This window comes from Lissotriton vulgaris, chromosome 2_1 (genome assembly GCF_964263255.1).
Source record: "Lissotriton vulgaris chromosome 2_1, aLisVul1.2, whole genome shotgun sequence".
Taxonomy (NCBI): Eukaryota; Metazoa; Chordata; class Amphibia; order Caudata; family Salamandridae; genus Lissotriton; species Lissotriton vulgaris.
Genome location: NC_141687.1, coordinates 324,926,345 through 324,940,646, shown reverse-complemented (window position 1 = coordinate 324,940,646; position 14,302 = coordinate 324,926,345).

Genomic DNA, 14,302 nt, shown 5'->3' with positions numbered 1-14,302 from the left:
ATTGCATGAAGATATGCGATTCCTACATATTCCTTATTTGCGATTAGCAAATTGCTAATCGCAAATAAGGAATAACTCGCCATTCATTCCTATGGGCCAAAAGGCCCATAGGAATGAATGGGGAGTATTCCTTATTTGCGATTAGCAATTTGCTAATCGCAAATAAGATAGCGATTTGAAGGGTGCCAGGGGTGTCCAAAGGACACCCTGTAGCACCCCTCAAATGAAATTTTACACAGGTGTTGCACACACACATGTCCAAAGGACATGTGTGTGTGTAACATGCAACTCAGAAAAATGCATTTAAATGCATTTTTCTGAGTTTTCGCAATTTACCACGAGGTCTGACCTCGCGGTAAATTGCGGCTAGAAATTGCGAATTCGCAAAATTAAATTGGATGATGAATTGCATTTAAGGAATCTCAAATAGAGATTCCTTAAATGTAATTCCTCGCAAAATTGCGAGATCGCAATTAGCGATTTTTACATTTGGGATGCTGAATCCCAAATGCAAAAATCGCTCTCGCAAAGGGCCAGATTCTCAGAATCTGGCCCTTTGCGAGCGCTATTTTCTTTGATGAATCGGGTGGCTTGTCCCTTAAAAAGCTCCCCCTTGCGCTGCACCCACAGCTGGTCTTTGCAAAGATAACGGCCTGGGTGTGGGCAGGGAAAAATTTGACACCCTTTCTGATGGTAATGAATTAAATGAGGGAGTAGGGGCCCCTTTTGTGTCCACTTGCAAGTACCTGAAAGAGCTGGTGGGGGAACTGGCCCCTGAAACACAAACACCCTGGAACTCCCCCAGCTCACCTAAATCACCGATAGCTTAGCTGCCTCACGCAGATGATGGTTTTGTTGATGTGTGCCAGCAGGGGTTAGAGGGTGCAGGCAGGGCAAGGAAGGGGGCTAAAAGGGCGTTAAAAACATCGCCTGCAGTATGATAATGAAGGACAAAAACCACAATAACTGGCAAATCATACAGACACTAACAGGTAGAGACAAGGACGAGAATGGAGCAAGATTAGAAGGGCGCTGCTGTTGGCATAACCTTATTGCACACAGCTTCATGCGCTCCTTAAACAAGGGCCACCCTGGGCTCTGCATGCCATTGCTAAAGACCGGCCCTGGCTGCACCAGATTTGCAACTGAAGGCCCTATGTTCTCCAGGCCCTGTCTCCTATCAAAACCTAAGTGACTGTTTCAAATCACAGAATGTCCTGTCCTCTTAGAGCACCTGGAAAAGAAGTTAACTTGTGCAGGCAACAGGATGGGAATCTTCACTTCAGCAAGATGAGTGAAATTTTCCAGTTTCAGTGGTGAAGGTTTCCATACCGCCCACAACAAATGAAAAGGGGGGGCCCTTGGCCCCCCGCCCGCATGGCGGCGCGGCAATCCGCTCTCCCCTTGCCTCCCGGTGGTGTGGGGGCGTGATCTCCCGGCGCCCAATGGTACGCGGGAGGTGTGTGCCACACCACCGGTCGGCCGATGCCCAATCCCTGATCCGGAGGCGTGGTGCAGTCTTCCGGGTCAGAGGGGCGAGCGTCGAGGGGTGAGGGGAGGGGGCGGCACGCCCTCTCCCCGCGTCCCTGGGAATAAAGGAGGGGGGAGCGCTCAGTAGGCCCTTCTTGTCGCCTGACACTCCCCCACAATGGTCGTGCCCCGCGCATGGGGCCTCCTAATTTTCTGTTTTCTCTTTCAGATCAAGGATTGCTGGCTGGAGTGTGTGGTAGCGCGACGTTGGAAGCAGACAAACGGAGAGTTGACCGTAAAGATGGTGGATCTGTAGAGTGCAGGACACGCAAGTCATCGACAGTAATAGGAAGGGGGGGGGGCTTGCATTTCATTGCTTCGTGTGGCCGCCGGGTGGGTCTACGTTAGAGTTTGGCCACCCCTAACATTTGGAATAGCCGGTGTTGCGGTCGCTGTGGCGTGGTGCTCATAGCCCCCTGCACATCCTCCATCTCATGAAGGTACAGGGCGCACTGGTTGCGAATCCGAGCAGTAAGCAAATTGATCAATAATCAAAATGCCGGGAGCCAAGGGCGCTAAGGGGTCAAAGATGGAGTTGATGTTTCAGGCCATGATGCGTAAGATGAATGCCATGGATAAAAGATTGAATAAGGTTGACGGCCTAGAGGCCGATATGATGGAAAGGATGGATGATATCGCAGGCCCGCACGGTAGGCCCAAGCGGCAGATTGACGCGCCTTTACTGGAGGGGGTTTCCGATTCCTCGCCTAAAAAGGGTAAGGCCAAACGGCCAAGGCGCAATGCTTTCCCTCGTGCACCACAAAATCACAGCACATCTTTTTAACACCTTCCAGGTTATAAATTTAAATGTGGCAATTTTGTTTACGTGTTTATTTTAACAACATGGTCAGAAATTACAACCTGAATATGCCTTTAAGGGCATTGAGTTATATGACTCATAATCATAATCAGTCAGGAGTTCTAGAAATGAGAATTAAATGCTTTCAATAGATTCATACAAGCTGCACAGTGGATAAGGGCTTTTGTTGTGTAACACTGAGGTATACCTGATGCTGCAGGAATGTGTAACTGTATTAGCTTCAGCATGTGCAACTTTATAGGCCTTAAAGGGTGATCAATTTAGAGTGTTTAGCATGGTCTTTGGACTATGTTGGGTTCAGAGATGTAGGTCTGCCCCAGGAATATCGAGGTAGGAATCTCTGCTTTTAACTTTGGCGCCACTTGATGAAACTTCACAAAAAATGTTTAAACTAGTATGCCAGTCTCCTAGAAATACACTGAAAAACAAAAGGTTACATGGACGTTATAGTTAGGCTCATATTTTACTCGTACAAAACCATAGAAATTCAGCAGGTATAGTAGTTGTCTGAGCTAACTATTACTTACACGCCCGCAATGCACTGTTTATTAACTAACCTATTACATCACTCATGACATGGTCAGTGACATCACTGATGATACCACTGATGATATCTCAACTGTCATAACTGATGACATCGTCCACAGAACCACTCGCACACCCACTCATACCCCATACAATCTCTCATATGCCCACTCAGACACTCACACAACTAGTCACATACCCATTCACAGACCCATACAAGAACTCATACATCCACTTACTCATCCATAGAGCCACTCACACACCCCCTCACTCGCTCATACAGGCACTCACACAACCACTAACTCACCCATACAGAAACTCACACAGCCACAAATTCACCCATACAGCTACTACACAATAACTTATTCACCTATACACCTATACAGCCTCTCACACACCCACTCACTCACCCATACAGCCTCTCAAAACAGCCACTCACTCACCCATACAACCAATCACACTCACTCCCACTCCCACACAACCATTTATATACATATAAACGTATATATAATATATATATATATACATATTCACTTAAAAACAAAGGTTACAGGACATTATAATTAGGAAATAGAATTTTAAAAAACTTAGAGATTTACTGTAAAAAACAAAGGTTACAGGGACGTTATGGTTAGGTTCAGATTTCACTTATACAAAGCCATAGAAATTCAGCAGTTATAGTTACCAGAGCTAACTATTACTTACACTTATGCAATGCACTGCTTATGACCTCACATATTACTTCACTAATGACCCTGTCAGTGATATCACTGATGACACCACAGATGACATCTCAAATGACATCACTGATGACATCATCTAGTGAATGTAAGGATTTTCTAAGAATTTACGAGTGTTAAATATATATACTAACCTACTACAAAAGTTTAACGAGTATACCTGGTGTACTACTGAGTGATACTACTTTTAACATATAATATGTAAGAGGATCTGTGTATCTGTATGTAAGTGGGTGTCTGAGTAGCTTTATGGGTGTTTAATAGCTGTATGGGTGAATAAGTGGGTGTCTAATGTGCTGTGTGGGTGAGTGAGTGGCTGTATTAGTGGGTTACTGGGCATGTGAGTGACTGAGTAGGTGTATGAATGGCTATATGAATGAGTGACTGGGTGTGTAAGTGTGATGTTTTGGAGAGTATGTGTCTGTCTGAATGGCTGTAGGGGCGAGTGAGCAGATGTGTGAGTACTTGTATGGATGTGTGAATGGGTATGTAAATGTTTGTGTGGGTGTGTGAGTATAATTGGTTGTATGTGTGAGTGAGTGGCTGTGATGAACGGCTGTATGGGTGAGTGGGTGGATGTGTGAGAGAGAGGCTGTATAGGTGAGTTAGTGGCTGTGTATTAGTGGTATAGGTGAATGTATGGCTGCATGAGTTGCTGTATGGATGACTGACTAGTTGAATGAATATCTGTATGGGCGAGTGAGTGGTTGTGTGAGTGCCTGTATGAGTGAGTGAGTGGATGTGTTAGTGGCTCTACAGATTAGTAAGTGGATGTATGGGTATGTGACTGGTTGTATGGGTGTCTGAATGTGCATATAAGAGATTGTATGGGGGTGTGAGTGGTTCTGTGGATGATGTCATCAGTAATGTTATTTGAGATGTCATCAGTGATGTTACTGACCATGTCATAAGTGATTTAATATGTAACGTCAATTCAATTCAATTCAAAACCTTTTTTTTGCATTTAGTTAAAACGCATAAAAGTACATGAATAAAAACGATTCAGTTCATGCAGAAGGAAGTCTTCAAAGCGATAATTACAATAGTAGTAGATTATTAAATGAATGAGAAAGTTCATCTTAAGATAAAAGCTCAAATTATGCAAAAGCGTAAAAAACCACCAAGATGGTGAAACATTCAAGGGATAAAAATTACAGATTATTGGCTTAGCAAGGGGCGACGATCTTTTACAGATATACAAAATAATCACTTCTGATTCTTAATTTTTATGGATAAAAATGTTAAACAATTAAAATCAATTGTAAGACCGAATAGAATTTATAAAAATGGTGGTGAGGCCGGTCACACCAACCGGCATTAAGAACAAAAACTACAAAGGCTGCAAAAGCTACAAGAGCTGCTGTTTGAATAGAGAGTAATAGGTAGTGCATATAGAAGTTTCCCTAAGGTGCAACTCGTGTTGCACTAACAGCCTTGCAGGTTTTGATGGTGGCCCATAGGAAAGAGGCTCGTGCATAACAGACAAACGGGGTTTCTAGTAGATAAAATGTGGATAAAGCTAATGCTGGAGAAGACAGGGTGAATTATTTCAACAGCAGGATAATACATTGTTTTCTCTCCTTTACATAAAAAGGGCAGAAGAATAAAGTATGTGAGGTCGATTGGGTCGATTTTTCATCACAAGGGGAGAATGGTAAGTGACTAGTCGAAAATAAATGAATCGGATACCCCAGCATGAGCGGAACAACATTTAAGCGAAATATGATTAGGATATTGGTGCTGTACATTGTAAGAAAGTGGCTCTGTATATACAGGACCAAAATAAGGTACAGTGTGAACAGAATCCACAGTCCCCAGAGGTTTGGCAGAGGCTAAAGATAGATATAACCTTACTATCTAAAGTGGTAGCTTGGTCAAGCAGTAAGGCAGTATCAGCGGACAATGTAAAGCATTTGTTGTACACACTGAGTCAGCAAATGGTCTCACACACTCAAGAACTGAACTCTAGGCCAATTTTTTTGTATCAAAATATACAGTTGTTTTATTTTAAAACCAACAAGGTATCAAAATATACTTTCTCAGAAGGAGTTACTTTAGTTAAATACTTTTCAAATAGGCAATAGACTTTTTGATTACAATAGTTACAGTTGTTGCAATAGGCAACACAATTTTAAACACAATGCAGCATTGAGCTCAATGAGAATTTCTAGATAAATGCAATTAGTTACTTTATAGATTACTTTTCTAACCACAGGACTGGATCCTAGATTTAGTCCTGGGACATCTCCTGTAAACATTTAAGTAAAATCGTTTTGGTTACAGTTGTGATTTTTAAGGAATATTATTGTATTTTAAAAGTTGACACTCAGAAACTTTTTCACATACAATCATCAATGTTATCCAAAGGGAGGAAATTCACTTAGCAGGTAAGTAATGTTATCGTTACTTTTTCTTACTCAGTGTTGGATCCTGGATCCAGCACTAGTGTATCTCCTGTAAACAATTGAAAGAATGTGTTTAAGTCATACAGGCGATTTTTAAGGAATATTTGTAGTTTTTGAAAATCAGCACACAGAAACTTTTCTGGTGAAAACCAGACAATGGATTCCTATGGAAGGAAATTCAAGTTACTGGTAAGTATGGTTAACATTACGTTTCAGGGTCAGTGCTGGGCTAAAAGATGCAGCACTGGGTTCTCTCCTGATAACAGGTGAGTAAATCAGAATTCGTTGTTCAGCTGATTTTAGATGAATATTTTAATGTTTCAAAACCCCACACTTAAGAATTTCCAAGTGAAACCAGTCAATGTTACCCTGTAGAAGAAAAGCGAGTTATCGGCTTTTGGGTAAGTACTCGGCTGGCAGAGTTAAGGTTCTGGGAATAGACTCAGGGGTCTCCCAAGGTCAGGTAGGTACAGTTGGTACACCCTCAGCGGCACAGGGGCAGATAGGCCTAATGTTATCCTTTGAGAAGCAGGGGGCCTTCAGTTGGTGGCTGCTGGCAAGCAGGCCATGTCTCAGTGTGAGCTGGGCTCCTGCTCACTTGCTCAGGGCAAATGGGGAAGTAGATTAGGACACAGGTGTGAGAAGTTGGCCTGATATGTAGTGCTCACTATTCTAGTGATCACTGTGTATCATTCCAAACAACCCGTTTTGATGATTGGCTGTAAGTCAACCTTATAGACCAGCTATCCTAGTAGCATGGACAAGAGCAGTCTTTAGGCAAAACTCTAGAGGGCGTGTTAAGCCAGCTGTTATACCATCACATATACCCCTTGAACACCAAGTGAAAGGACACCACACAAGTTGTTATGAAAATAAAAGGATATTTATTTATAACACAACAACCCTGGACTCTTTATGAGGACAGGGCGCTAAGCACAATACAAAACTCTTAAAGAAATACTGAAAGTCGCACAATTTACACAAATGCCCGAGGGGCACGAAAAACCATATACTACAAAAATGGAATGCGAATTACTAGCAGGTAAGTAACTATTCTCAGAGGCTTTAGAACCGCTAGGCCTACAATACTGAACCCTTAGATTAGAAGCAGGAGGCCTAGGAACTTCGTGTGCAGAGTGGAAACTCTTACGCGCAATGCGGGACAAAGTCTATGGAGGCTAGTAAATGCAAAGTTAGTGTTCTCGGGCGAACCCGACTAGGTAGGTCAAAAACGAAAGTGGATCTAGACACTTAGAGAGTGGTCCTACGCTGGAGCACCGTAGTACTCGGTTTACCTAGCCCAGGGGCTGCGGCTGCATAGGGTTCAAGTGACGTCGGGAATCCTCGTTGATGAACCAGGAGCCTGAAGTGAAAGTTGCTGGCAGGCGGCCAGTGAAGATGTTCCGGGCTGATCCAAGGATGGATCAGTGAAGAAGGATACTTGTAAGCAGAGGGGACCGAGTTCTGAATCACTAGCCAGTGATTAGGTGGGCGCCAGGATGGCAACGGTCGAGGTCACTCAGCCAGGTGAAGAGGTGACACTGGATTCTGCTGCTGCACGGACCAGGGAGCTGATGTCGACCAGGCTGGAGGTCTGCGAGCTGTCCCACGTCGGATGTTTGCTGCTGGCGATGCTGGATCCGTTGAAGGAGGCAACAAGCCTTGGCTAAGGCAAGCCCACGTGGCGACACAAAATGGCGTCTGGAGAGGACCAGGAGGGTCCGAGGAAGTTCCCTTCCAAGAGGAGACAAGGGCTAGTCTAGAGGAGCTAGACCAGCGGTGAAACAAACGTAGGACGTCATCTGGAGGGTCACTAGCCAACGGGCAAGTGACCGGACAACGTGGCAAGCGACACAGTAGCAAAAGGGCCCCACGCAGATCTGGTGGATGCTGGGGGGCTGGACTTCGGTGCTCGTGCTGCTTGGGGTTGGGGCTTCTCTTACCCCAGTGCACCCACTCGAGGGTCCCTCGGCGGTCGTGCTGGATCAGTGTCGTGCTGGTTCTGATGATAGCCGGTTCCTCTGGTCTCGTCGCACCCAAGGTTCTCAGCTGTGCTGTAGAGGCAGGTAGAGGTCAGAGATGGCAGGGAGTCCGGGTCTCGTCGTGCTGGTCGGTCTGGTTCCGGAGGAAGGACGTGCAGCAAACCGCAAGATACTTAGTTGGTGCCTGCTGATGCAGGGAGACTACTCCTTAGTCACAAGGGAGAAATCTTGAGAAGAAGTCGAGAGTTCCTTTCGTAGAAAGTAGTTTCAGGATTCAAAGATGATCTAATTTGGGAAGGGGGCCCGCTCCTATCTTTATACTAAGGAAAGGGTCTGGCACGCGACTAGGTCCTGCCCATGGGTGGGACCAGGAGGGGGGTGGTTACACCCCTCTCCCTTGTCCGGACTTTCCCCAGCTCAGGGGCTGGTGTGCCCCTGGAACTGGTTCAAACCGGCAGATGCATAGTGAGCACCGGGGTGCCACTTGCAGTCACCTTCCTCCTGAGCCCTGCCTACCTGGGATACACAAAACCCTGTCTGGGATGGTGCTAGCACTGCCCCTGACAGGAAACCCTTTATCCAAGCTCTCCTTGCTGGAAGGACTCCCAGCAGCAGGAGGTCAGACTTGTGTCTGTGGTGGCAGCATCTATTTTGTGATGCTGAGGCTTGAGATAACTTATACGGGGTTCACAGTTACATACATGTCGTGTCCCTCTAGAAGGGTTGAAATGCTAACCCCGTCGCCAGAATTGGCGAGGGGTTCGTATTCCAATTCGTATGACACCTTACTCGACATGTTTTGATAAAGCGATACCAAAGATAGCAAATAACTGCGAGGATTATAATGCACTTAAGAGTATATGGTACGCGTTATCATAGAACAACTATTAGAACTTGGTTCCGCAAGCTGCAGACGGGCTCAGCTCATGCCAGAGCACCATCTCACATAATTCCAAGCACTCTGCCTTCAGGATTGTTAAGGCCTGCCATAGGAGTGACTGATAGGAATATATGTGTCCATTTTTAGGGTTAGATGTAGAGATACTATATCTAAAGCAAAGGGTGATTACACCACTTTGCCCCAGCTGTCGTGCAGCTAGTTGTGTCAGATTTAGAGGGCCAGCCAGGGGTGGCATAATACATGCTGCAGCCCCTGGTAGGCCCTGGGTACACCTATGCCCTGGGTACCTAAGGTATACTGTACAGGGACTGATAAGGTGACTCAGTATCCAATTAGATATGTGCCTAAGGTAGATGGAGTCCATTTTACAGAGAGAGCAGTAGGCCTGGGGCCCTGAATAGCAGGGTCCCAGGTCAACTAAGTCGAAAAACCAGCAAAACACCAGGCAAAAAGTTGGGGGTAACCATAGTCAGGTATCCACCTTCCTACATAACCCCCCCCCCCCAAACGAAAGGAGATAAGTCTATCCTTGGCCAGGTAAGCCTATATTGCCTGAGTGGCCATATGAGGTGGTACATGCACTGGCATGGTTACCCCCTGTATCATGGTCCACTAAGCAATCCCTCACCCTAAGGGTATCTGAGGGTCTCCACCATAGGGAATCTCTACCTGTGGTGTGTTTTGACAAAGTAAAAGGCTGGTGCTGGGATGGAGTACTGAAGTGAGACCCCACTAAGGTTGGGCTCAACTTCCTCCAATCACTATCCACCATATATGCCTTTCTTTCCATGACTGAGTTGCTGTGAGCTCTCAGGGTCAACCTCTGGCTACCTAAAGCAGGAGGCTGGGTCCCTCTGGTTGGCTTACTGGAGGGACAGGTCAGGTTTGGGGTTTTTAGGCCCCAGGTTTGGCTGTGCCCAACAGTGTCCATCTGTGGGAGGTCCCTAGCTAATTTTAAGGGGGATCCCTCAGGAGTTTGTTTTATTTTCACTGGGCTAGGATTACTAGCTTCAGTGCCCTTAATCTGCTGATTGGGGAGTTCTTTTGGACAGGGGGCCCTTTGGGGTCCACCACTGGCCTCCCTGACCTCTACAGCCCTGGGCTGACTGAGGCAGGGTAGAGAGGGGCAGGTTACCTGCTCCAGACTAGGTCCTACCTTGGAAGGGTCCACTGACATCAGGGGCTCTGCCAGGCTAGGCCTGACTACCTCTGGGGCAGTTTCTTCACAAGGGGTCAGATCAGTTCCCTGAGGAGGCTGATCCTTTCCTAAAGTCTGGTGGGAGGGAGATTTCTCTTCCTCCTCAATGCTCTCTGTCTGAGTGGAGTGATCCATAGTTTCAGGCTTCACAACACTATTATCTGTCTGAGTTTGAGCTGTGGCCATCACAACTCCACCAACCTTTTCAGGAAGGGACTCAGTTTGGGTATGGGCTGTGACCATCACAGCCTTGCCAACCTGTTCAGGAAAGGAATCTGTCTGAGATTGGGCTGTGACTGGCACAGCCCTCCTGACCTGTTCAGGGAGGACATCTCGGACTGGGGCTGTGGTTATCCTTGCCCCACTAACCTTACCATGGAGGTTTACCATTTTAAAATGGGTTTCTTGCTCTACCTCAGCCCAGGCTGAGATCTCTAAATCATTCCCCAGTAGGCAATCTACAGGCAAGTTTGGTGACACTGCCACTCTCTTGTGGCCAGTGACACCTCCCCAGCTGAGATTGACCACTGCTATTGGATGATCTATCTGCACTCCATCACCATCAATGTTGGTTACCTGGTATGTGGCTCCAGGTATAAGTTGCCTTGAGGGGACTAGGCTCTCAGCCACCATGGTGATGCTAGCCCCTGTGTCTCTGTAGGCCTCAACTTTTGTACCATTGATGAGGGGCTCCTGTCTGTACTTGCCCAAAGTGTTGGGACAAGTTGTGAAGTTGGCAAACCCCATGCCAGTCTCACAGACAAGAGTATCTAAGTTTGGGGACCTGGTTAGGCCAGAGTGCCCAGGAACTCCCAAAGTAAATGCACCCAAATTCTTGGGGGCACTCCCACCACCTGGGGGATTACTACTAGTAGTAACAGGAGGCTGGGAAGTTTTACCTGGGGGTATGTTCTCCTTATTGTTGTTGGCCTTTGGGCAACTGCTGTCACTTTTGTAATGGCCTACCTGTTTGCAGGTATGACAATAAGGTTTCTTTTGGGTATTGGATGGATTTTGGGACCCACCCTTTTCAGAGGAGTTTTGGGGCCCTGGGGTTTGATCAGAAGATTTATTCCCACCCTTCTCTTGGGGCTTGGTTGATTCCTTCTTTTGGTCACCACCCTGGTTCTTAGGCCTAATCCTGGTTCTGACCCATTTGTCTGCCCTCTTACCCAATTCTTGTGGAGAGGTCAGATCAGAGTCTACCAGGTGCTGGTGTAATAACTGGTTCTGACAATTACTTAAGACTTGCTCTCTCATAATTAGATTGTACAATCCTTTACAATCAGTAACCTTACTTCCCAGTAGCCAGCCTTAAAAAGCCTTAGTGGCACAATCAACAAAGTCAGCCCAATCCTGAGACTGAGTTTTCTGGGTGTCTCTGAACATCAACCTGTACTGTTCAGTTGTTAAGCCAAACCCATCAACCAGTGTATTCTTCAGGACTTGGTAATTGTTAGCATCCTCAGCTCTAGTAGAGAGGAGCTTATCTCTACCTTTGCCTTCAAAGGAGAGCCACAAGATAGCTGCCCACTGACTCTGGGGGATGCACTGGACAGTGCAGGCCCTCTCCAAAGCAGTCATCCATTTGTGGATGTCATCCCCTTGTTTAAAGGGGGTCACTATCTTACTCAGGTGTCTAGTGTCTAAACTCCTGTCCTTTTCTCTAGGTAAAATGCTGCCACCAGTGGGGTCTGCCCCACTCAATTTCTGCTCTCTAGCAAAGGCAAGTCTCTCTTTGGCCAGGGCAAGTTCTTCCCTTTCAATCCTCAGATTGACTTCCCTCATCTTGGGCCTCATGCTCTCTCCTCTGAGGGGATGTCATCCCTCGGTGAGTAGAGGTCTGAGAGCCATTGGTTCAAATGGATCTGTTAGAGCCTCTGGATAGAGACCTAACTCGTCCATTCCCAATGTTAAGCCTGCCTGAGAGTGGGCCTGGGGGTCCCCCAAATCCATTCTCATGCCTACTTAAGTTGGTCCTGGTGAGTCTACTGACTTCTACCTGACCCTTGTCTGCCTCATCCCCTGACAACTCCTGATCCTCTTCCTCTCCTTCACTCACTGCTCCATTGAGGTTGAGGTCAGGGTCCCCAAGGGTTCCCTCTAAGGGGGGGCATGCTCCCATCTGGATTAGGAGGGCCTGTGTTAGAAGCCCTCCTGGCATCATAAGTCTCTAAGAGACCAATCAGGAATGGGATGGTAGAGTTAGAACCCTGTTTTAGCTTCCTGGAGGTACACACTTGTCTCATCTCCTGGAAGCTAAGAGCTACATATCTTGATATGACCTGTGGAGGGTCAACTGACACAAGGGGGGCCTCTGAGTTCCCTCCTTTGTCTGACATGCTTTTCTAGTGAGGTGTAAGTGGTGCACTTACCTACACTATTTGTTTGCCTACTGATCCCTTGCTAAGAGTTGTAGTCAGGGTGTGCTAGGCCCTGTTAAACTACAACAGCTGGTTCAGTAGAACTCAGAGTATTCTAAGCTAAGTTATATGTACCTTTTGTACTTATGTGATCTTTCAAATGATATTCTTAGGATACGGGTGGTAAAACAACAGCAAGCTCAAATCCCAACCGCTGCTCACCAATGTGAGAAGTTGGCCTGATATGTAGTGCTCACTATTCTAGTGATCACTGTATATCATTCCAAACGACCCTTATTGATGATTGGTTGTAAGTCAACCTTATAGACCAGCTATCCTAGTAGCATGGACAAGAGCAGTCTTTAGGCTAAACTCTAGAGGGCGTGTTAAGCCAGCTGTTATACCATCACATATACCCCTTGAACACCAAGTGAAAGGACACCACACAAGTTGTTATGAAAATAAAAGGATATTTATTTATAACACAACAACCCTGGACTCTTTATGAGGACAGGGCGCTAAGCACGATACAAAACTCTTAAAGAAATACTGAAAGTCGCACAATTTACACAAATGCCCGAGGGGCCCGAAAACCATATACTACAAAAGTGGAATGCCAATTACTAGCAGGTAAGTAAATATTCTCAGAGGCTTTAGAACCGCTAGGCCTACAATACTGAACCCTTAGATTAGAAGCAGGAGGCCTAGGAACTTCGTGTGCAGAGTGGAAACTCTTACGCGCAATGCGGGACAAAGTCTATGGAGGCTAGTAAATGCAAAGTTAGTGTTCTCGGGCGAACCCGACTAGGTAGGTCAAAAACGAAAGTGGATCTAGACACTTAGAGAGTGGTCCTACGCTGGAGCACCATGGTACTCGGTTTACCTAGCCCAGGGGCTGTGGCTGCATAGGGTTCAAGTGACGTCGGGAATCCTCGTTGATGACCCAGGAGCCTGAAGTGAAAGTTGCTGGCAGGCGGCCAGTGAAGATGTTCCGGGCTGATCCAAGGATGGATCAGTGAAGAAGGATACCTGTAAGCAGAGGGGACCGAGTTCTGAATCACTAGCCAGTGATTAGGTGGGCGCCAGGATGGCACCGGTCGAGGTCACTCAGCCAGGAGAAGAGGTGACACTGGATTCTGCTGCTGCACGACCAGGGCGCTGATGTCGACCAGGCTGGAGGTCTGCGAGCTGTCCCACGTCGGATGTCTGCTGCTGGCGATGCTGGATCCGTTGAAGGAGGCAACAAGCCTTGGCTAAGGCAAGCCCACGTGGCGACACAAAATGGCGTCTGGAGTTGATCAGGAGGGTCCGAGGAAGTTCCCCTTCAAGAGGAGACAAAGGCTAGTCTAGAGGAGATAGACCAGCGGTGAAACAAACCTAGGACGTCGTCTGGAGGGTCACTAGCCAACGGGCAAGTGACCGGACAACGTGGCAGGCGACACAGGAGCAAAAGGGCCCCACGCAGATCTAGTGGATGCTGGGGGGCTGGACTTCGGTGCTCGTGCTGCTTGGGGTTGGGGCTTCTCTTACCCCAGTGCACCCACTCGAGGGTCCCTCGGCGGTCGTGCTGGATCAGTGTTGTGCTGGTTCTGATGATAGATGGTTCCTCTGGTCTCGTCGCACCCACGGTTCTCAGCTGTGCTGTAGAGGCAGGTAGAGGTCAGAGATGGCAGGGAGTCCGGGTCTCGTTGTGCTGGTCGGTCTGGTTCCGGAGGAAGGACGTGCAGCAAACCGCAAGATACTTAGTTGGTGCCTGCTGATGCAGGGTGACTACTCCTTAGTCACAAGGGAGAAATCTTGAGAAGAAGTCGAGAGTTCCTTTCGTAGAAAGTAGTTTC